Genomic DNA, 22659 nt, shown 5'->3' on the forward strand with positions numbered 1-22659 from the left:
ATACATTTGGGGGATGTGCCTGATTTGAGAGCCCAGGGGATAAACGCAAGAGCAATACAGAACCTTCCTACATCCAGAGGTGATTCCCAGAGGTTTGTCTCCCAAAACACTTTCGTCCTCTGATACCAGAAGTGACTGTAAACAGACAAAACCTCATAAGGTGGAACTGCAGTAAACCTAATCAGCAAGCTCAAGGAATGGTCTGTATCTCTCACACAAGAAGAATCAGACATTTTCCCTCATCTTCTATGTCACTGGGGTATGCACAAATCTGAACATACAGAACATGTGGTAAATTGAAACTACAGTTTTGTTCTGAAATTGTATTTCCTTCATAAGCTTTCGAAAAACAATTACATCATAGAAGATCAATTTAATATTTATATTCTCCCATAACTTACAATCAGTAACATAAAACAAAACTGATGCCACCTCCTCAAAAAAAAAAAGCTCTATTAAGTATACTGAAATGAAGCACATAATTAACTGCATTATTTTTTAGGTTAACAATTATACAAGCTGGTAAGGAAAACTTTTCTTTAGAATGACAACATACTTCTCAGAAAGACAACATGTAACAACTGTCTCCAGAGAAGTCCAATCATTTTTGCCCAGGCCCTTACAGCTAGATGACTGTGTCCTTTCTGCAACCTCAACCTTGCATCCAAACAACAATCCATGTTCTTGAAAATGTTAGATGAGGAAGGCGTCTCTTCACCATCCCCTTTAGACACCATATTATATTTATCATATTTGTATGGAAGAGCATTTAATTTCACTGGGACATAACTTCCATAAAAGCATTTGCTGCCTTAGATCTGTAGCTACAGGTCTGAAAGGAAGACAGCATCTGAGCTCGTGGTGGAAATTTTGGTGGAAAACTTCCTAATCCATTTTAAGCGGCCACAGAAAAATGTTTTATTTATGCCTTGTACTGCCAAAGATTCACTCATGGAAAAAAGTATTATGTGATTTAAAACAAGCAACGGACACCATTCATAGAGGATTTTTACTAAAAGTGAGAGTTCTTAGAAGTCCATTTAGATTGCTTCCTTCAGATCAGTGGTTCTTAACGTGGGCGATAATGCCCCCCAGGGGGCAATTTCATTTTTCAAGGGGGCGGTAGAACGAAAAGGGGCGGTGTGGGGGCGCTGGAGCAGAAGGGGGGCGGTAGGGGGGCGCTGGAGCAAGCCAAACCTGTGAAGATGGCTGCAGCCTTTTTACAATGTGAATGAATATATATTTTCCTCCAATCTTAATTTAGTTTCAGAGTTTTCATCTTGAAATTTTTAGTTCCTGCATTGCGGTTTGTTTTTATGCCCTTTTAATATTTCTTTTTGCGTCTTAAAATTCGCTTGCAACTAAATCATTAAATGTTACTTTTGGGGGGCATTTCATTTTCTTGGAATTGAATTTTGTTTTCAGGGGTCATTGGATTTAACTGTCTTAAATAAATAAATAAATAAATAAATAAATAAATAAATAAATAAACAAACAAACAAATAAACAAACAAATAAATAAATAAGATCTCATCACCACGGGGAGGGGGGCGATGATAACTTCCTCAATGGCTCAAGGGGGCGTTTCTTTCAAAAAGGTTAAGAACCACTGCTTCAGATGATTCATGCTCGTAGGCTCAGTGTTTACAATATATACGTGTTTACCATGTCCTCATACAAAAATTTTGAAGAACTCTCTATATTGGCAGTATTTGGCTAAAATACAACCAAAATACTTCCCTACATCTGCTTTACCTTTTTATTTGGGTTTTCTCTTTCAAGTATACAGTTATATGTATTTTGCTATGGTTCCTTTATATACATTTTCCCATCAAAAGCAGCTTTTTTTTACAACTTTTACCACAGGATCTTCATAGCTTTGTCTTCAAAATACTTACTCTAACAATCAATGGCTGAGATTGTTTATGAAGCTATGCCTTATAAGATGGATGACATCACCAGCCACAGTAATTTTTCAGAAATAATAATAAAAATCTGATCCCCTCCTTATGTCCCAAAGCTCCCATGGAATCCCCTTTGCTATGGGGAAGCTGTTGGGAGGCTGCAGGATAGGAGGGGGTGTCTTTCATTTCAGAGACTCACAGCCAGCATTAAAGTCATCCTTGTGGTGAAAGTTTTTGGAAATAAAAAAACTGCCTCCCCATGCCCCACAGTTCCCAACCACTTACCCATGGCAAAAAAGCATTCAATGGAAACCTCAAGATTTTTAAGGAGAATAGGAAATTCTTATTTCCCAAAAAATGCCACAGCAGATGATGTCATCAGTCTTACACAGCGCAACTTACAGAATTCTAGCTCTTGTATAAGCTGATGAATAAATCAAACAAATATTAAACTTTACACTATAACCCATTCATTAATGATCTTATGTTTGTTCATTCCAGTTGAACGTTCAGATAGTTCTAGGACACAAAGTTTATATCTTGTAAAGATTCCTTCAAAATAACCCACAACAACTGGCATCAGTATTTAGCAAAGGCAAAACTGAACTCCAGACTAGAGCTTTCTGAGAACACCCTTGGAAACACATGTTGCATCAAAGCTGCCACATACCAGTACGAAGCACAACTGTATTAAGAAAAAAAGAAGTGAAACACTTTCGGGTGGAGTGGGGACTAGTCTCTGAGGCCTTTAGCAGTGATAAAGAAATAGAGCTACAAAAGCAGCTTGTATGTCTTTCTCTCCACAATTAGAAAAGTGACACCTGTTAAAATCCCACTCTCTACAGAACTATTTAGAGAGACTGTAACCTTCTCCAGGACTGACTCTCCCAACACCTGTTCCACACATACCCTGGCTACTCTGAGCTTCTTAACAACAGCATCATATAGAACAGCAAGCATGCCAACAAATGTCAGACCATTCTGCATGTTTCTTATAGAAAAATGTAAGCATGATTCGAAGATACAGTAAGTACATAAGATTTCCATTGAGTGGAAAGGAACAGAGCATATTTCCCTAACAGAAGAATGTCCTGAACACCCAACTCAAACCAACACCCCTGAAAACCTGAACCCAGGCAGGCAGAGATGTTTATTTCTTTAGAACATAGTGTGTGGATCAGAACATGGGGAAAGCTTCTCATACTGAGACCTTATGACCACTTCTGTCATAGAGTATCCACAGAGTGACTCCTGGTGTTGTCATGCAAAGATAAACACTATGCATAGCCTTAGACATGTTCTCTAGCTGCTGGCATATTCATACAGGACAACAGGGATAATCATATTACAAGGTCAGAACTATGACCCCTGAAATTATAGATACAGATCTATGATTCTACTCAGCTATAGCTCTCACAGCCAAATAAGAGCCTTGGGAGTTGAGGTCCCAAACTTTCCACTCACACTTGTGAGTTTCCAGTTGCTACTCACATGAACTATGCTGTATGTCAGATTTCTTTGCTTTGGGAACAGAGCACTAACTCAAGAGCAGATCCAGTGCTTTGTGTGCAGAAGGTTAACCTCCTCCACTTAAAAAGATCTTGAGGAGCAGGTCTGGGAAAGACAATGAGCTACAGTGTAAGGAAGATCCATGCATTGACTAATTTTGTTCTTTAAGATTTTTATTTTTCCAACTGTACTGAACACTAAAGCCTTTAACATGTTAGCCAGTTAGCAATACTGGCTAGCAACAGTTAGTTATGAAACCGCTTTCTGTTAGCATAAATTCTAAACTATTTCTGAAAACAGTTTTAGAAGAGGTAGCCATGTTAGTCTATGCTAGCATATCAGGCCAAAAACAAAATTAAAATTAAAAAAGACAAAAATGATTAATTGCTATACGTTAGTGTCGATTTCTGCTGATATGGTATTTAATTTGTTTATAAAATTCTAATTGAGGATATCCTTTTCCCAGTAGCAGCCCTAAAAAAAATTCCAGATAATTACAAACAGATTTCAAGTGTATACTAATATGAAACAAAGAAAACTGTGGTAGCATTTTCAGAGCCATGAAGATACAAAAATTACTGAAGAGAACAGCTGCAGTGCTCATTAAAACAAGAACCATGCAGCAGCCTGTATGTCTCACCTTCCTCAACACTGCATATGCAAAACCAGAAGAAATGAAGTCTTGGGAACATGCAAAACAGAAGATTTGCTTCCAGCTCTTCAAAGAGTCTGCAGCTGCTTCATGTTCTCAAAAGTATTAACAGAGTGAGCAAAAAAGAAAGACTCCAGGTGAAGCTTAACTAGTCTGGTGGCCTACCATTAAAGTTCAGCCTCTAAATCCTAACTGCTCATTTCAGAAGATAAACAAGTTTATTTTGAATATTTTAAACATCTCCAGACTCTGTAAACACCATTTTAGGAAAAAAAAAGTTTTAAAGAGGTAAAATAATCATGTTGCTTTCTGGGATTATTTACCCCACAGCTGTCTTCCCTAATTCAGTTCTCTACAGATGTACTGGACTGCAAAAGACAAATTAACAAGTTTTAGTACTACCCTACTAAAAATTAGATATCTTTGATAGATGAGTGACGGCTTATCAAATGATATCTACAAACAGCCATCTAAATCCTACCTGGGTGAGCTTACTACCTTCCTTATCTCTTTGCGGGAGAAAAATATTTCTGACTAAAAATGAACCCAGTTTGTTTGTTTGTGCATACGGTCAGCTATGCATTTGTCAGTCATTTACATGTCCCCATTATACAACATCCTTTGTGAAACAAATCATGCAAATAGTCCTAAAGAAGGCTGATCAAGGACTAATACACAGCCCCTTTCTATAAATTCTTCAGTCATGGGATACCAGCATATGTTATTTGTACAATTCTTATCTGGCAATCTTAGTGTAAAGACTAGTCCTTTGATCCCTTAGCGTATATGGTTGCTAAACAAGATCCTGGTTCAGTTTCTATCTAAATGAAACCTAAACTGTTCTGCTCAAATATCTTTGTCAGGGAGTCACAAAAATTACAAAAGGTTTTGACAGACTCAAAGGACTGACTACTTATTGACTGCCTATGTGAAACACAACAGTGGCCTAGCCCAAACTGCAAAGGCATGTGGTGAGTTTTAGCTGCCTTTGTATTCCCCTCCTCACAGCATACAGGATTACAGTGGTGCCTCGCTTAACGATTGCTTCGTATAACAAAAAATTCGCTTAATGATTTTTTCGGAGCGATCTTGCGCTTCGTTTAACGATTTTCCCTATGGGCGATTTTCGCTTAACGATTTCGGGACCATGGTTTGCTTAACGTTTCTGGTTTTAGGTCCCCTTGTTTCGCTTAACGTTTTTTTTTACAGCCCTGTTTTCGCTATTTTTAAAATATTCTAAAATGTTTAAAAAATGTTTAAAATGCTTGGAATCGTTAGTGCACCTAATAAAACCTTCGTTAACTTCATTTGGCTTTGTTCTGAGTCTTTTTGAATTTTTTTGTGAATTCCCCCCCCCCCATTGAAATAGGCTTCAATGCATTTCAATGGAGGAACCGCGTTTCGCTTACCGTTTTTTCCTATGGCGATTTTCGCTTAAGGACGGTAATCCGTTCCAATTGGAATGGATTATCCGGTTTTCAATGCATCTCTATGGGAAATGGTATTTCGCTTAACGATGTTTTCACATAGCGATTTTTTTAAACCAATTAAAATCGTTAAGCGAGGCACCACTGTATAGGTTTGCTTCCAGCCGATTGTCTATATTGATATTTATTTAATATTAGTTTATTATTATGTCAAATCAAACTTTTTTACTATTTTTAATATTTATTTCATGCTACTAAATTATTAAACCATCTCAAATAGGGACTTCTAAAAGTCGCTCAGCTGTTCAAAGGAGATAACGTGATGTTTGATGCTGTTCTTACCTTCCTGTCAAGGAGGCAAGAACAGCGGTAACTGTAACGTCAGTATTTGCTGTTTAAAACAATTTCCGATCAAATGCATTGGACAGTCTACAAATTTTATGCCAAAATAAGTCTTAGATCTATACATGCCATATGGCTATTGTTTTCATCTTAAATGGCTCACAGTACACTTTTCAATTTCTTTCTCTCTTCTGAAAAACAGACAACAGGAGACATGAGTTTAATGGAAAATAAAAATGAGTTTTATAGTAAAATATTAGCCCACAATTGAAATACTGGTAACATCTAAAGTATATTTACAAAATTATTCTGAAAGAGGTCTTGTCACACAGTACAATTTTAGCTTCTATAACTAATAAAGACAGAATGTAGGTGTGGCAAACAGGTGTTTTTAGCAACACAGGTGGCATATAAGTACACATCAGAAAGCTGTTGTGGATAAAAAGACATAAAAGATCTGAAAAAATTTAAAACCATGGAGAAAACCTTTTAATGGGCTTTTTTTTAACTTTCAGAAAATACTTATTTGCACATCAAACTTATTTTCTCATTTAGTAAAATAACATGCTTCATTCATGACTTAGCACACAAAATTCTTGTTTTTCGCCCGCTGACAACAAAAAATGAAATCAGTAGCTATAAATTTTGTATTAAACAGAATTTAAAAATTGTATTAAAAGGAATAAAATATTTGTTCAGAAATAGTCTTTATCAGCAGTGACTATCTCTCCCAAAGCAGAGCAAAAATCATCTGCAGAAGGCAAGCATCAATCTACAAGCAATGAAAGTTTTGTGTTGTAAGCTGCCTAGAGTGGTCTTAGTAACCAGATAGGCGGGGTATAAATGAAATAAATAAATAGCTAGATAGATTAAATAAAGTCCCCATATGCTCCTCTCAAGAAAGTGGAAACATCTACCAGGTGCAGAAATGAACCTTCAATTTTGAGCATTTTATATGTTCACAGTATGCATATGAGTTACCATTCTCTAATTATGTAGGCTGTCTAACATAGAAATATTCATACTATTCAGGTCTCTGCATTCTGAATAACATGGATTTTAAAGAGTATTTTCATATACGTATTGCAAATGAGAAACTATTTCATCTGAATGTTATGCAATTTTTTTTAACTTGGACAAACTGACTTTATTTATTTATTTATTTATTTATTTATTTATTTATTTATTTATTTATTTATTTATTTATTTATTTATTTATTTATTTATTTATTTATTTATTTATTTATTTGATATGTACCCCGCCCATCTGGTCTATACGACCACTCTTCCAGACTTTCATATTTCTATTTGAGTAATGTTAAAATGGTTCATACCCTACTGAAAGACTCAGGTTTATACCAAGAGCCTCATGGCACAGTGGTTAAACTACAATACTGCAGTGGTTAAATTACAAGACTTTGCTCATGACCTGAGTTTAATCTTGGTCTCAGCTAGCGTTGCTTGAGGTTGACTCAACCTTCCATCCTTCTGAGGCTGGTAAATTGAATACCCAGCTTGCTGAGGGAGCAATGTGTGGCCTGCATAATTAAATTGCAAACTGCCCAGAGAGAGCTTTAAACACTATGGAGCAGTATATAAGAAACACACTTTGGTTTGTTTTAAAGCTCCATTCAGTTGTTAAGGAAGTATGTGGAGGCCATATCTATAGAGAGGACAACATCAGCCTCAGATCCTCCACTGTTATGCTGAATACAGAATTGTGATTGCCTGAAAATGAATAGGTTGCTATACCTCAGTAGGTGCTCCACATGAGCCAAAACATCACACATTAGTGTTCTAGCTCACATGGAGAGGCTATCCAGACAGCAGTTTCCCCCTCCTTCGGACTGCTCCAGTTCCAAATGCAATGGCAACAGCAGATGGAGTTGAGCTAGCACACTGCTCTCAAGCAAGTGGGTTTTCCATGCTACCTTTATATCTAGGCTGGGCTGAAACACAGGTTCAACACTTTTGAGCTTTCAAGAGATTGCTTCCCTACGCAAAGGATGCCAAAGACAGAGATTTGATGCTCTAGTCTAGGAAGCTGTTTGGTGCTTCAGTTGCTCCACATAAATGTTACACGACAGAGTACACCAATAGCTGACAGAGCAGACCATGAGCTTCCAGGAATTAACACTCGTTGGTTGCAGGTAGGTAGGTAGGTAGGTAGGTAGGTAGGTAGGTAGGTAGGTAAATAAATAAATAAATAAATAAGTGAATAAATAAATAACCGAACAAACAAACAAACAAACAAACAAACCCTACCTCACACGGAATATCTGTGCTAATATTTATTTCCATAGCAACATGCTTAGGAAGAAGCCACTGAACAGAATGCTTTTCTTGGTGTAGATATTAATACTCATTATATAAAAAATAAGTAGATCAAACATCAGTTTTAAGCCCCAGCATAACGGAGATGACATGAAATACATGACTAAGATGCTTACAGTTTCTGCAGATAAAGTATCTTGTTCTCCTTAATGTACATTACATATTTTGTAGAGTCAGACCAGTCTTGTTATATATATACTGTAGTATACAGTAAATGTATAGCACTCTGTTACTAGTTTCAATTTCTGTGCCACTGCTGTTAAGAATATGCACTTATACATGCAGTTTACGTAAAACAGCACATCATTATTACTTAGATAGAAAGTCAGGAGGAGAGGAGCTATCTGTAACAAATGCAGTACTTCTGACAAACTTTTGGTGCTAATTATTCCCACATCACATCTTGCTTCTATTTGTCACTCATCTTCCTGTCATAAGCATGCTACCTTCTTCCCATCCCTTAATCAAGATACTGTACATGCTCTAAGCAACTTTGTTTGCTTCCAGTACTGTAGTCATGGCAACAAGATAAAACTATTCCTACATCTGAATCAGTGCTAAACACTTCACCCAAGATGGTATCCTACAATGTTATCACGTGTGTGCAAAAAAACTGTTCTCACAAAAAAAAGTTTTGCTTAACATGCATACAAAGGAAACCACAGCCAGCTAAAGATATGCAGCATGTACACAAAGATATCTGCATCTGACACATTATGGTTTTATATACACTATGCACACTATCTTGCTGAACAAAAAATTTAAAGCTATAGGGAAACTCTAAGCAATCTCAAACTGTCTGTGCTAGATTATCCTGAGAAAATGGGGGGAACTTTAGCTGGCATTTTCTCTACTGCACACAATGGTCAATTCTCCCCTTCCATTTCCTAAGCTGAAAAGTGCAAAGTGCATCAGTTATTAACATCATGGACTTATACCACTAACTCCGCCTCCATCACCTCTTCCTTACTGAAGGAAAGACAAACTGTGCAATACAATGAAAAGGCATGCAACAAACTCACTTCTAGCTTGCAAAACACGTTTTGCTCCAAAGAAAGAATAATACTTTCCCTGCTAGCTGTTCTTCTCCTTAATTTCCAGATGTCTTTCTCCTTTCACATGGTTCCAGATCCATGATTGCCAGAAAACTATTAGTGTCATATAATATAAAGAAGAAAAGCAGCTAGGGATGAGGGAGCTGGAAGGAAAGGAACTGGAAAGGGGAAGGGTGAAATATCCACTTCTTCTCTTCTTCTCTTCTCCCAACATTTCCTTGGGAATAGGAGCTAGTGTGGTTTTGTTACTTGCTGTTGCTGTGCAAATTGTTGTTTGGTCCTAAAAATATGTGCTTGTTTATTTAAACACAACTGTAAGAGTTCCCAATGTGAGCAAATTAAATTCACTGTAGAACGTGGGTAAGCAGCATGTGTCCTTCAATTGTTTTGAATTGCAGCTCTCACAGTCCTGACAACCTGCCAGGATGATGAATTTATTGAAATTAGTTCAAAACACTGGGCTGCCTAATCCTGAAACAGATGCTTGGGGAAAAAAAGAGTTACTAAGAGTTACTTTCTGGGTGTATGCAATTTTCTGGTTGTATTTCTGAGACCTGTGCCAAATATAAATGCCAGACTACAATCTGGGAAAGTGAGAAATTTCTGAAAGGAAAAATGAACAGAGAAGACTACTAATGGATTCTGGGGAAAAAAAGTTTTTCCTTTTTCAAAATTCACAGCCTTCACAATAACTATGGGCTTGTCTTAAAATAATATCTGTTTCAAACTATATGTAGCAGGACATATGCTTAATCTGATTTTCTGGAACAGCTGGTAAAAGGGGTAAGAGCCTCTGATGAATCTGTTCTCAAAGACAGATCACTAACCTGTCACATTTGAGTTAAATGTTATGCTGTGTGCGACCTCAGCTAAGAGGCAAGGCTTAGTGTATCTCAAACATTTGCGTATTCCTGATGGCTGAGGGATCTTTTCACTGCTATGGCTGGTGTTCCTACTAAGGAATACTGTATTCTGTTGGAATAAAGCCACCTGAGCCGCCACTGACACTGTCAGTTCCAACTGTCCTACTCCCAGCTCAGCTGTACAGCACATTCAGCAACATGGCATTCAAAAGATCATGAAGCAAAGAGTTATCTGGGCAACAGCTAGAAGACAAATGATACTTGGGGTGAACAACCCAGACCAAAGTTCCTGTTTAGGCCTAACCTTCTGCATTGGTATCGGGGAACAAATTATTTTTCATCTTCACCAATGTCTTAGCATAAAATCTACCATGCACCTTTCTTGAGTAGTTAGTGACTTTCCAGATGGTTCTTAAGGAGCAAATAGCCCATTGTTACCAGTCTGTTTTACCTTATAAAACTGTTTTTATGGAATCCAACTGCTTTCCTGGTTATGAGAGACAGAAATAGATGCAGTCAGTTCTGCCTGATCCACTATTATTCACAGTGTAGCCATATGATATGGGCAGTCTACTGGGGGATTAAGGTCTATCTACAGCTCCCTCAATCCTTGCCCTTCCTGGTTCATCAGCAGTAATTGAGTTCATTTATCTATGTGGACCTGGGAAGTGATTAACTGGCCCAAATCCTATTATTTAGCATAATAAACACCATAGTAGGCCCACTGAATCATGAGGATTTGATGAGTCAACTCTTCCATAAGTTCCATTGATTCAAACAGGTCTCCTCCAACTTCAGCTTACTTTAGTATAGTAAATCATAGTTAAAATAGGCCTATTTGAATTAATGGTACTTATGGAGGAGTTGACTCACTAAATCCCCACTGGTTCAAATGGACTACTATAGTGCAATTTACTATGCTAATACCTCCTTATACCTCCTTAATGGAGGGCATGGTGCAACCACAATTACTTAAACATTACTCAGGCATATTTAAATAATTATATTTTATAAAATAAGGTGTTAAGTACATAGTAGCATCTCAACTCTAGATAATTGCTGGTATCTTAATCTGACTGATTTTAGTTTAGCTGGTGATGAAATTTATTATTCTAATTTTTGGTCTATAAAGTAACTCAGGATTCTACTCCATTCTAATCTGTTCTCCTCAGTTTTATTTATCTGAAACTATCAGAAATCTTCTAAAAGTCTGGGTATGTATATTATCAGCATTATTATTATACTGTATATTAGACCCCACACAATCTGGCAGCCAGGACACTGTATTCAGGCAAACTGTTCTACCTCTCATTTCCATCAACTAACACCTCTGATGTGGGGGAAGTTTTGAATCACTGAGTAGAGGCAATTCTGGTAGGCAAAAAGTTGGACAAAATGAAGTGCATGTAATGCAGCTAAGATGGAGGCGCTATTGGTTGACACTCCTATCTGTGTGAAATGAAGGATTTTTGCCTTGACACTCACTGACTCACCTTTCAAATCTAAGAAATTGTTAGCATTATGTGATAAATACACATTTAGAATGCTATGTTTTCTATGTTTTTAATAGCAACCTATGTTAAGAGGATTTTATGATTCCATGCCATAAAGTAGAACTCCAATATACCTCACTGTACAAAATGCATTCTCAAGGCCAACGGCAAGATACTGGTGTCCATTATACTCTTTACCTTGACACTTGAAGACACTTCAAGAAGCTGCCATCTGTATTGTAACTTTTATTGCGTAGGTATATCTAAATGTTCATTCAACTAAATTACAATGTACTTGTTACTGTCAAAATACTCCACACTCTCATTTTAGATCTTCCAATACATTTCTTGCGGTTATCAATTACTTGAAATGAATTTTGTTAATATTCATTTTTTTACCATCTCAGGCAAAACCAAAATAAAAATAAAAAAATAAAGAAGAGAAAAATGTGGTGGCACTTTAAAGATTAACTGCTATACTTTAAAGTGAGCTTTCATGAACAAGTCCACTTCCTCAGACATAAGAGTGGGACTATATGGCAAATATTTATATATTTATAGTAAGGTAAAGGTTCCCCTTGACATGTAGTCCAGTCATGTCTGACTCTAGTGGGCGGTGCTCATCCCCTTCTCCAAGCCATAGGGCCAGCGTTTTTCCATAGACAGTTTTCGTGGTCACGTGGCCAGCACGACTAGACACGGAACACTGTTACCTTCCCACCGTGGTAGTACCTATTTATCTACTTGCATTTACATGCTTTCGAATTGCTGGGTTGGCAGCTGGAGCTGGGACAAGCGCCGAGAGCTCACTCCATCACGTGGATTTGGTCTTATGACTGCTGGTCTTCTGACCTCGCAGCACAGAGGCTTCTGCGGTTTAACCCGCAGCGCCACCACGTCCCCTTATACATTTACACATGGTTCCAAAACAAAGAGACTGTTTTACTTGGCACAAGTTGTTGATAGTGCAGCATTTCACACCTGGCAATGATTTTTAAGATCCCTGTTGATATTCAGCTCCCCTCCCAGGAAGCACTGTTCTGTAAACAATAAAAATGACTGGTGGCTAAATTATTCTCAGACTATATATATCGAGCAGGAACGACATGGTTTACTCTAACTGAACTAGACGGCTGTACCTATCATGTAAAAGTCAAACTATATACAGGGCAATTCCTCATTAGAAGAGGAAGTTCCTTAAAGGACATTGCTTTGTGATTATTCATCAGGTAGGGCTTTGTTTGCAAGTATGATTACTTATTCACATATCTGGAACATTAATGGATTTCAGCATCTAATGACAGGCTGTGTATAAAATCCAGCCTCCTTATAGGCAATAAAAACGGATCCGTTTCTGCAGCTTCTTATCTAGGACATCAGTTTATTAAACCTTCAGACCTAACTGAATAACTTGTTAGACGTATGCTGCACCAAAAAAAGTGACAGGGCAAGAGATGAATTGGTTAAGCTAATGTGCTTCAACTAGAATACTAAAAGCTTTATAGGCTGAAATTGTTATTAAAATTTACCGGGATGATTTTACCAGAAGCAGCAATTTTAATTCTCTGCTCCCAACTGCTTCCCCACAATGAAAGGGATCCCACGGTTGAAGAAGAGTAAAAAACATTTTACTTCTGAAAAATCACTGATGATGATGATGACATAATCAGCCTTACCTGGTATAAAGCGGATCAATAAGACTTTAGACATTCAATTGATGAGATGAAAGGTACACCAAGGGTCATCTAGTCCAGTGGTTCTTAACCTTTGTTACTCAGATGCTTTTGAACTGCAACTCCCAGAAACCCCAGTCAGGACAGCTGGTGGTGAAGGCTTCTGGGAGTTGCAGTCCAAAACTCCTGAGTAACCCAAGGTTAAGAACCAGTGATCTAGTCCAACCCTCTTATGAAGCAGGAAATCAACAGCTACAGCTTCTCTGACTACATGAGATGGTCCATTCCACTGTCATGCAGTTTTTCCTGTAAGGATATTCTTCCTACTGTTTAGACAAAATCTTGTAGTACTTTGGATCTTACCACCTGGAGTGCCAAAAAACAACCTTGCTCCACCTGTCATCTCACAATCCTTCAACTATATAACAAATCAAATTTCCAGGTGTTCATTAACCAAAAGAATAATAGACACTATCAGCATTCCCTCTTTTCTGCCAGTGCTGGGGGGGAGGGGCACTCTGCCCGTGCATGATTCCAGCCATGACCAGAACCAAATGGGCAGCAAAAGTGGCTGCGGGAGCACAGCTTAGAGGGAATATTGGACGCTACACTTCCTTTTACACAGTCTACTACTGCATTAGCTGTTTTTATGGTTGCTGCTGCATCACACTGTTAAATCATACTTGTGGTTTTCTAAGAGCCCAGATCCTTTTTACACAATGTATTGCTAAGCCATCCCAACATTTGTACATCCAATTTCTCCTGCCAGAGTGTAGAACTTTACGTATTTCTCTAATAAAGCCTACTTTGTTTTGCCACAGTTCTTCATCTGCTATGATCATTCTGAATTCTGATTCTGTCTTCTGAAGCATTTTACCTAAGCCTCCAAGGTCAGTGTCAACAAGAGATTTGATGAGCATCCCTCCACTTCCATCCATGTCATTTTATAAAAATTCTAAACAATACAAAATCCAAGAAAAAAACCTGTGATGCTCCAATTGTCCCTTCTCTTCATGATGACAAGGAATTGTTGGTGAGCATTTCTGAATACAGCCCACCAACCAGTTACAAATCCAACTAGCAGTAGCCTCATTCAGCCCATATTTTACCAACCTGGCTACAAAAATGTCATGCAGAGCTTTGTCAAAAGCCTTGGTAAGGTCAAGATAGCCTACATCCACATCATTTCCCTCATCTGCCAAGCTTTGAATTCTAGAAAGAAAAAGAAGAAAAGGAAAAGAAGAAGAAGAAGAAACCCAGACTTGTCTAACAGAACTTGTTTTTGAGAAACCTGTACTAGGTTTTGCAAATGCATCATGTTACACAATCATCAGAGCTTTTGGACAACAGAAAGCATATGCAAACTTACCTGTGCAAGTGGTTATGGCACAACATCAGGCTATGCTCCAGGCAACCTCTAACGATGCTCTGATGCCTATTTTTCATGTTACATATATTAAAGCATAATCAATCTCAAACTCTATTTGTGCTGTTCATAAAGTGAGGCCCTTTCATACTGTACAACTGAACTGCAGCATATTTAACAAGAAAGTGGTGAATACAAAGGATTGCATTTATTTGAAAATACTCCAAACAAGAAGTGGAATGACATTTATCATTTATCAGAAACATTGTAAAAACAGGTAAAAATCTGGTCTTGCCCAAGTGAAAACTATTTCACCTATGCCAATGGGATCAAGGAAGAGATCAGCTATTTTCAAGGCACTGGGATCAGGGAAGAGAAAGAGATTAGTTATTAAGGCATTAATGTCCATTTTAAATTTGTCCTATGAATACATACCACATTGCTGAAGACTACAGTAAGTTTACTTTTATGCAAACTTATCTTGAATACAATACCAAAGTAGTAACCTGAGAGATCAAAGTTCTCCAAACCAAAAGTAGAGAAAGTGCCATGTGTAAACACTGAATGCCTGCAGCTGGCTCATGCTTGGTGCCATTCCTGGAAACACCTATTCTCACAGTATGTTTTAAAACTGCAACTAGCTAGACCTTGCAAATTACGAGATATAAATAGAACAAATAAATAAATAAAAATAAATAAATACTAATCCAACTGGCACTCAAATATCTATGTCAGTCATTTGTCATCTGGAAAAAATAATTCTACAAAAGTTCCCCATAGCTGTCACAATAATCCTTAATCATAACAAATAATAAAGTTAAAAAATCTAGTCACAAACCTGTATGGGAAGCTTGCCTCAATCTTACTTTCTCTACTTATCTCAATGCTAGGTATATTGTTATACTCTAATTGGAAAGGAAAGATAGCTGGGGCTTGATGACTTGTGAAGGACTGAAAATATCAAAACTTTAATTTGTACATTTCCCCTTCTCTTTCCCAAATCTTTTTCCTTTTTTCGTATCCTGTATTTTAGGTGGGAAGGAGGGCAGAAACTGTCTGATTCAATTCCATTAGCCACTCTGGGGGCCTTTCTAGCTGCAATATGAAGTAAAATACTGTTAAAGCAAATAGTAAGTGCAATCATTTATAAGCAGAGATCTGGCACCATTTCTTACCAGCACTCTCATCATCATTATCGGGCATTTAAAAAATAAGTATTGCTGTACTGTTCATATACTTTATTAAAAGTTTCCATAACAGAAAAAAAAAGGAAAGGCATATATAAGTGGAAAATTCCACTGGATGGAGAATACTTCCTCGGCCAATTCTTGCATCTCCAGAATTAGATACACAGACATACTCAAAGAAAAAAATATGGTGTGTCTATTTCCATACAAAATACCAAGTAAACTCCCACCACTTCAAAAATGACAAGCATGTGCAAAAATACATCTCCCATAGTAGAAGCTAGTTATATATTACAAACAATCATTGTCAAAAAGAATTACTAGTTCTACATTGCCTGCCAACATTTTAATTTGTTCCATATTAATTTCATAAGAGTTCTAGACTGTAACCACTTATCTGTATTCTGCATCTTTCAACAGCACACACACACACACGTAAACATAAACAGAAAGATGATGTTCCCAGCACAGTACTAATCCTTGTCCTACAATGTTACTATCTCTCTGCTCTTAAAGGGCTACTGCTGCAGTCAAGGACTGGCTTGAGGAAACTGACCTCTCATTTGCAAAAAACAGAGTGGACCTCTGAACTAAAAACAGTAACTGCAAATCTCTTACACGTCCAGATGTCTGGTCAAATGCTATAAAGCAAAAATACAATGTAATGCAAGTAGCTGTTCAAGAGGTCAAAGCTCTTCAACAACAGGTTTTATCACTTGGCTTTGTTAGTTTCTAAATAACAGATTGTTTTGTAAATTCAACACTAAACCACAGCATGAAGTTTTGCAATACAAGTGCATGAGGACAGAAACTGGATCCTTGTTGCCCCCAGGATGTGTATTCTGGGCCTAACCCAATTGTTAGTCCCTGTGTGTGTTCTGTGCCATCAAGACGGAGCAAACTTATAGCAACCCTAACAGGGCTTTCAAAGTGAGTGAGATACTTAATGAGTAATTTACCAGCTGTACTCCCCCAGTCAGTTTCAATGGTCGAGCAGGGATGTGAACCCTGTTCTCCAGAGTCCTAGCCCATCACTTTATCCACTGCACCAGCGGTCCCCAACCTTTTGGGGACCATGGACCAGTTGGGGCGCTGGCTCCGTGCATGGGGGGTTGGTGCATCCCTGTGTGAGTGCAACATGCCTGTGTGAGCATGACACACCCCCACATGAGCACAACACGGGCACCGTGCGGGTGGGTGGCGGAGATTTGTCTCCATGGCCCAGTTCTGGCAAGCCCATGGACTGACACTGGGCCGTGGACCGGGGGTTGGGACCCCTGCACTACACCTCACTGGGAACCCTAGTACAGCAGACCTACTAGAACAGATCAGCTAAATGTCACATTTTATGGATATCCTATTAATTCAATGAGTCTGCTGTGGAAAGCACTGACAGTTGAATTTAGCCCCACAAATTAGAGCTTCAATAGTATACCTGCTGTTTTTGCTTTATTAAAGCAGGTTTACCAATTTTTTTAGCGTCCAACACTAATATATATACAACTATATACACAACAGTATTTCATTAACTTGCTGATCATTTTGATAATATAGTAGTTTCTTTTATTTTCTCCAAGTTGCTACTAAGATTTCCATGGAATAAACAATCTGTTAAATCAGCTGGCACCAAGGAAGAAAATTATAGAAATGCAAACAGATTTTTCCTTACTTATCTTCATTGATGAAAAGAGATCTGGATTATTTTCCTCCATACCCTCAAATTAAAATCCATGGAGAGAGACAGCCAACTTTATCAGACAGTAAAGCAAATTGCAAAGGCACTTGAGGCAGTATCATGTGACAGCAACTAGATAATCTCACAGAAGTGCATAGTAGTTCATACTATACAGTCATAAACCCACTAGAAAACTTGGATGAAACCCAGCAAACCTGCATGTAAACAAGTTTTGACTTGCTTTACAAATACTTTACATGATACTTCAGCCTAGTATACATCATGTCAAACCTCAGCTATATTGAGATACACAGCACAAGCGAACTCATTTAAGCTTTTAAAAGCCATTTGTGAACAAGAGCCCTGCACCAGGCACACAAATTCACAACAAAATCTCCCACTGTAATATCCAACTCCTCTTAAAATATTGGTTTAATCAGAAATCTAAATTTATGATGAAGAAACCATACAACATGGTATCAATTTTATTAGTTAAGGGAGGACAAAACCTTAAATTGAAGGTTCATAAACACTTCACCAGAATATGGAACTAAAACAACATGTGCATATATCTAAAATCCAGTTTAAGAATTATGAATTACAATAATTGTAATGCAAATTTGGAACTTTAATTCATGTATTTTAATTCCTAAATATTCAAGTTTTTAAAACTATTTGGGTGGGCAATTCAATAATAAGTCATGTGCTTATTGTTGTTGTTGTTTAGTCATTAAGCCGTGTCCGATTCTTCGTGACCCCATGAACCAGATCATGCTTATTACTACAGCCACACAAAGACTATAAGCACCAACATTTTAGAAGAAATACACAATTGGACTTTATTAGAACCACTGGAACTTAAAAACAACTAGCCTTGGCAATATTTATATTAACCACCAATAAAAATGTATTTAAAATGTATTTGTATTAGTTCTAATTTAGAAGATGACTCCATCAATTCTCCTAGATTATCCTGTATGTTTTACTTCTGATTTTTATTTCCATTTAAGTTCAATTTTTTTGTTAGCAGAAAAGGGGGGAATGCAAAAAACATTATAGATCAAATTTTTATTTCAATTGTGAGCTTTTAAGAATCCAAATCTTCTTCTTCAGACATTGGAATGCAAATGCATTACCAATATATTTATATGAATTTTCATAAACAGATCAGATATAGATAATAGATAAAGTGATAGTGGATTAACAAAGAAATCAAACTATAAATTGCTGCAATATACATGTCCTGGCCTGTTATAAACCACATGGACTTGCATGTCACAGGAGTGTAAGAAATGTTTCTGGATGAGAGATCAGAGTCTGTCAAAGGAAACAACTATTTTAGTTTCCAAAGAGGAATAAAAATATAAAAGGCTATCTCAGAGTATTAAAGGGGGGAAATAAAATAAACAAAATAAACAAGAACAAGATCTTATGACAATGTGTTGTTGTACGCTATCAAATCACCTCTGTCTGACTTATGGAGACTCTATGAATTAACAATCCTTACACATCCTTACACTTAATGATTTTTTCTAGTTCCTTCATTGCTGTTCTTCTGAGTCTCTCTCTTTTTCTGATTTCTTGGCTGCAGTCTCCATTTGGATTGATGGTCAAACCAAGGTATACAAGATCTCTAACTATTTCTTCATTGTCAACAGTAAAGCTGTGTAGTTCTTCTATAGTTATGATTTTCGGCTTTATGTGCAACTGCTGTTTTGGAATTTTCACCAGAAGTAGCTTCAAGTAACTGCTGTTTTCTGCCAGTAAAATGATGTCATCTGAGTATCTTAAATTATTGATACTGTATTTCTCCTGCCAATTTTCACTCCTCCTTCATCTTAATCTAGTTTGGCTTTCTGCATGTTATGTTCTACATACAGATTGGACAAATAAAGAAATAAAATGCACCCTGTCTTTGCCTATATTACATTATTCTGTCTCTCCATATTTTGTCCTAATAGTAGCTTCTTCTCCACAATACAAGTTACCGCTTAGGAGAACCAAGTACGGAAGCACACCCACTCCCAGGCAAAGGCTTACTGTGGGCTATAAAGCATAAACGGATCTTCTGAAACTCTTTGCTGCTCTCCAGTAACCAGTGGATATTGGACTTTAAAAACTGATTCAAGTGTGAGCTTCCAACAATCAAAATTCCCTTCTTCAGACCATTCCACTTCTGGTTCCTTGCACTGAGTTCTTGGTGACAGTTTCATCTGGTTTCATTCATGCTTGTTAAAGTTGTCATGATGCAGATAGTGAAGGAATCAATGTTGTCTACAATAACAGATGCATAATTCTGGTACAGACTCACTGATTATGTTGAAATCATTGACTCCAAACTGTTCAGGCTGAAACAACTTTAGAAGAAGGAATGACAAGTTCCGCTGCATTTCTTCCAGGAATGTATCACTTCAAAGAACAGAATCCTGGCAAGTTTTGCTTCCTGGTCTGTATTATGTGCACATTCTTCACCATCTTGAGAAGTTACATTCCTAGAATAGTCCTATCTTATTGTCTTCTCCTACCTTCTATCACTCTTGTGGATTTTGATCCTCAAAAGCTCACAATGAAATAAATTTATGTGAATGCTACAATAATATGTCCTTGGGCTTTTCCCCCTCCCCCCTTAATTTTATTTTACTGAAAACTGGCATTTTCCAATGCTCTGTTCCAAAACAATTTCCCCTTGAAAACGTCAAAAGCATTTTAAACAATTTGTTCAGTGAGATTATCTACTGCTCAAAGTCATAAGCTTTACTTATGGCCTTATACAGTAAGTAGAGTCCAGTACAGTATTTCTTTCTACTGATCTATTTTGCTTCAATAGTAAATCAGCATAGCCAGCATTGCCAATGTAAAGCATGAATGTATTCAATTACAACATGATAAGGACTGTGAATGCATGTTGTGAAGTACGTATGCTGAACACATCCACTAAACTGCCATGTCAGGACACCCTAAATATTCATACCAAGTTCCTGAATCCAGACATTCTGACATGCAGTTAAACCATCTGAGAAACATTGCTGACACCAGACCTGCCTCTGCCATTTTGGTAATCTAAGAAGAATGGGACTGTTCCATATGTTTGTATTTATTCCCACTGCATTTCAAATAAAATTAGTTGAATATAGCAGATGCCAGTCTGCAGTTGGCGTACCATCTGAATGTCTGTAATCCCTATTCTGTGCAAAAGGGTAGTTGGTCATGTGCACCTGTTGCACATGAATATTTTCACTCCATCAGAGACAAACTTGCTTAACATCAGCAAACACTGAAGACACAAAGGACATAGCTTGCATTATCAGAGTTCATTAAAACTGTGTACAGTTAATGTACCTAGTCAGACAAATAAACCCTCAGAAAGCTAATACAGTACAGGAAGATTTTGGCCACAGAATACTTCACAGATGCAAAGCTTTCTTTCAGCAATTGAGTTTCTATAATTTTGAAAAAGTCGCAAATACTCTACAGTTAAGTTAGGCCGGGCACCGTTACTCATTTCCCCCCCTACAAACTGTGCTTTTAAAAGTCATCCACGTATGATTTGGCAGCAACTATCATTTAAAAGAACCGTATCTTTCAAGTTGTTTTCAGAATAGGCCAAAATATCTATTCTCTACATCGACTTCATTATTGTTGTTTTTGTTTGTTTGTCCACAACATATTGTGACCCGTCCTGAGAAGACTCCTGTCTAGAAGGGCGGGATATAAATCCAATAAAATAAATAAATAAATAAATAAATAAATAAATAAATAATACAATACAAGCCAGCTACACTCATACCTATCACCAACCTTTAAAAACAAATATGATGCATACTGGCATACTGAAATCAGACTGACAAGTATTTATTTGTTTGCAAGGGCTCACAGAACGGAAGTAGATCAAGTGGTGAAATCAGATTAAGCACTACCTCCTTTAATCAGTTTAACTTCCTATTTATCATAACTAAGCAAAATGCAGAATAGCTGATTGGCCTTTTAAAGGTATTTCGAAACAACACCAGCTTTTGAGCTGTAGTTATATCTCAGGGATACTGTGTCCATTTAGTAGTGTTTGCAGTACTAAAAATTCTCTACTATTTGCACAAAACGTTTCAGTACAGTTTATAGAAACTAGAAAACCTGCAGCTCTTTTAAGATAACAAATGACAAGGCCAACAATGCTGAAGTAGCATTTATGAATTTATTCTATTTTTCTGTTGGTGTTTTTCCTTTCCTTAAAGGCCATTTCAGCATACCTTCCAAAAATTAACTCTAGGAAAAATCAGATAAACAAAGGAATCTGCCCAATTACATGAGGGTCTGTCCAGCATATACTTAACTTGGCCCTGCTCAGGAGAACTGTTAAAAGCATGTTTATAACTATAATGCTTACTGGAACCCAAGAGCTATTCCAATGTGCATGTATATATACTTAAAAGAAGCGAGTGTAAAATAAATTCCTCCATGCTGAAACTTTGGAAACTTACTACTTCTACCATGAATCCCAGAGGGAACTCTTACCTCTGGATTTCTAACTCTATCTAATCATTTCCTCCTCTGAAGCAGGTACCAGCTTATTTATGAACATCACTAGTATTTTAACTTCAAAATAACAGCACCAATGTATGTTTTGTTTCTTTTATATTTGTGTTAATTACCACCATATGCCAAATATACTACTGTAGCTAATTTTAAAGAACAGCTCCCTTTACAAAACAACAAATAGTGTCTAGTTTATAAACTAGTGCTTTATATATACTTGACTGAAAATATACATAGTTTGTGCTGGGACCAGAGAGGGAAATACAGTGGTGCCTTGCAAGAGGATGTTAATTCGTTCTGCGAAAATTGCTGTTAAGCGAAAACATTGTCTTGCGAAACACGTTTTCCCATTGAAATGCATTGAAAACCTGATAATCCATTCCAATGGGAACTGATTGTCATCGTAAAGCAAAAATCGCCATAGGAAACATCGTTAAGCGAAACATGTTTCCCAAGCGAAGACAGACGTCTAACGAAACAGCAACCATTAAAAGAACCATCTAGTGAAGCAAGACCAAGCTGTCAAAAACATCGTAAAGTGAAAAACAGGGACTTAAAATTTAACGGTCTTGCGAGGCAAGGTCCCTAACATCGTAAAGCGAAAGTTGCCCATAGGAAACATCGTTATACAAAGCGCAAGATCGCTCCG

General features: G+C 37.3%; 1 protein-coding gene across 1 annotated transcript in view; it reads right to left on the reverse strand.

Moving 5' to 3' along the window:
* The window catches only part of CNOT6L (CCR4-NOT transcription complex subunit 6 like), a 48470-nt gene that overhangs the window by 22925 nt on the left and 2886 nt on the right, over positions 1-22659 (reverse strand). The window lies entirely within an intron of this gene.

The sequence above is a fragment of the Pogona vitticeps genome, chromosome 5, assembly GCF_051106095.1.
Source record: "Pogona vitticeps strain Pit_001003342236 chromosome 5, PviZW2.1, whole genome shotgun sequence".
Lineage (NCBI taxonomy): Eukaryota > Metazoa > Chordata > Lepidosauria > Squamata > Agamidae > Pogona > Pogona vitticeps.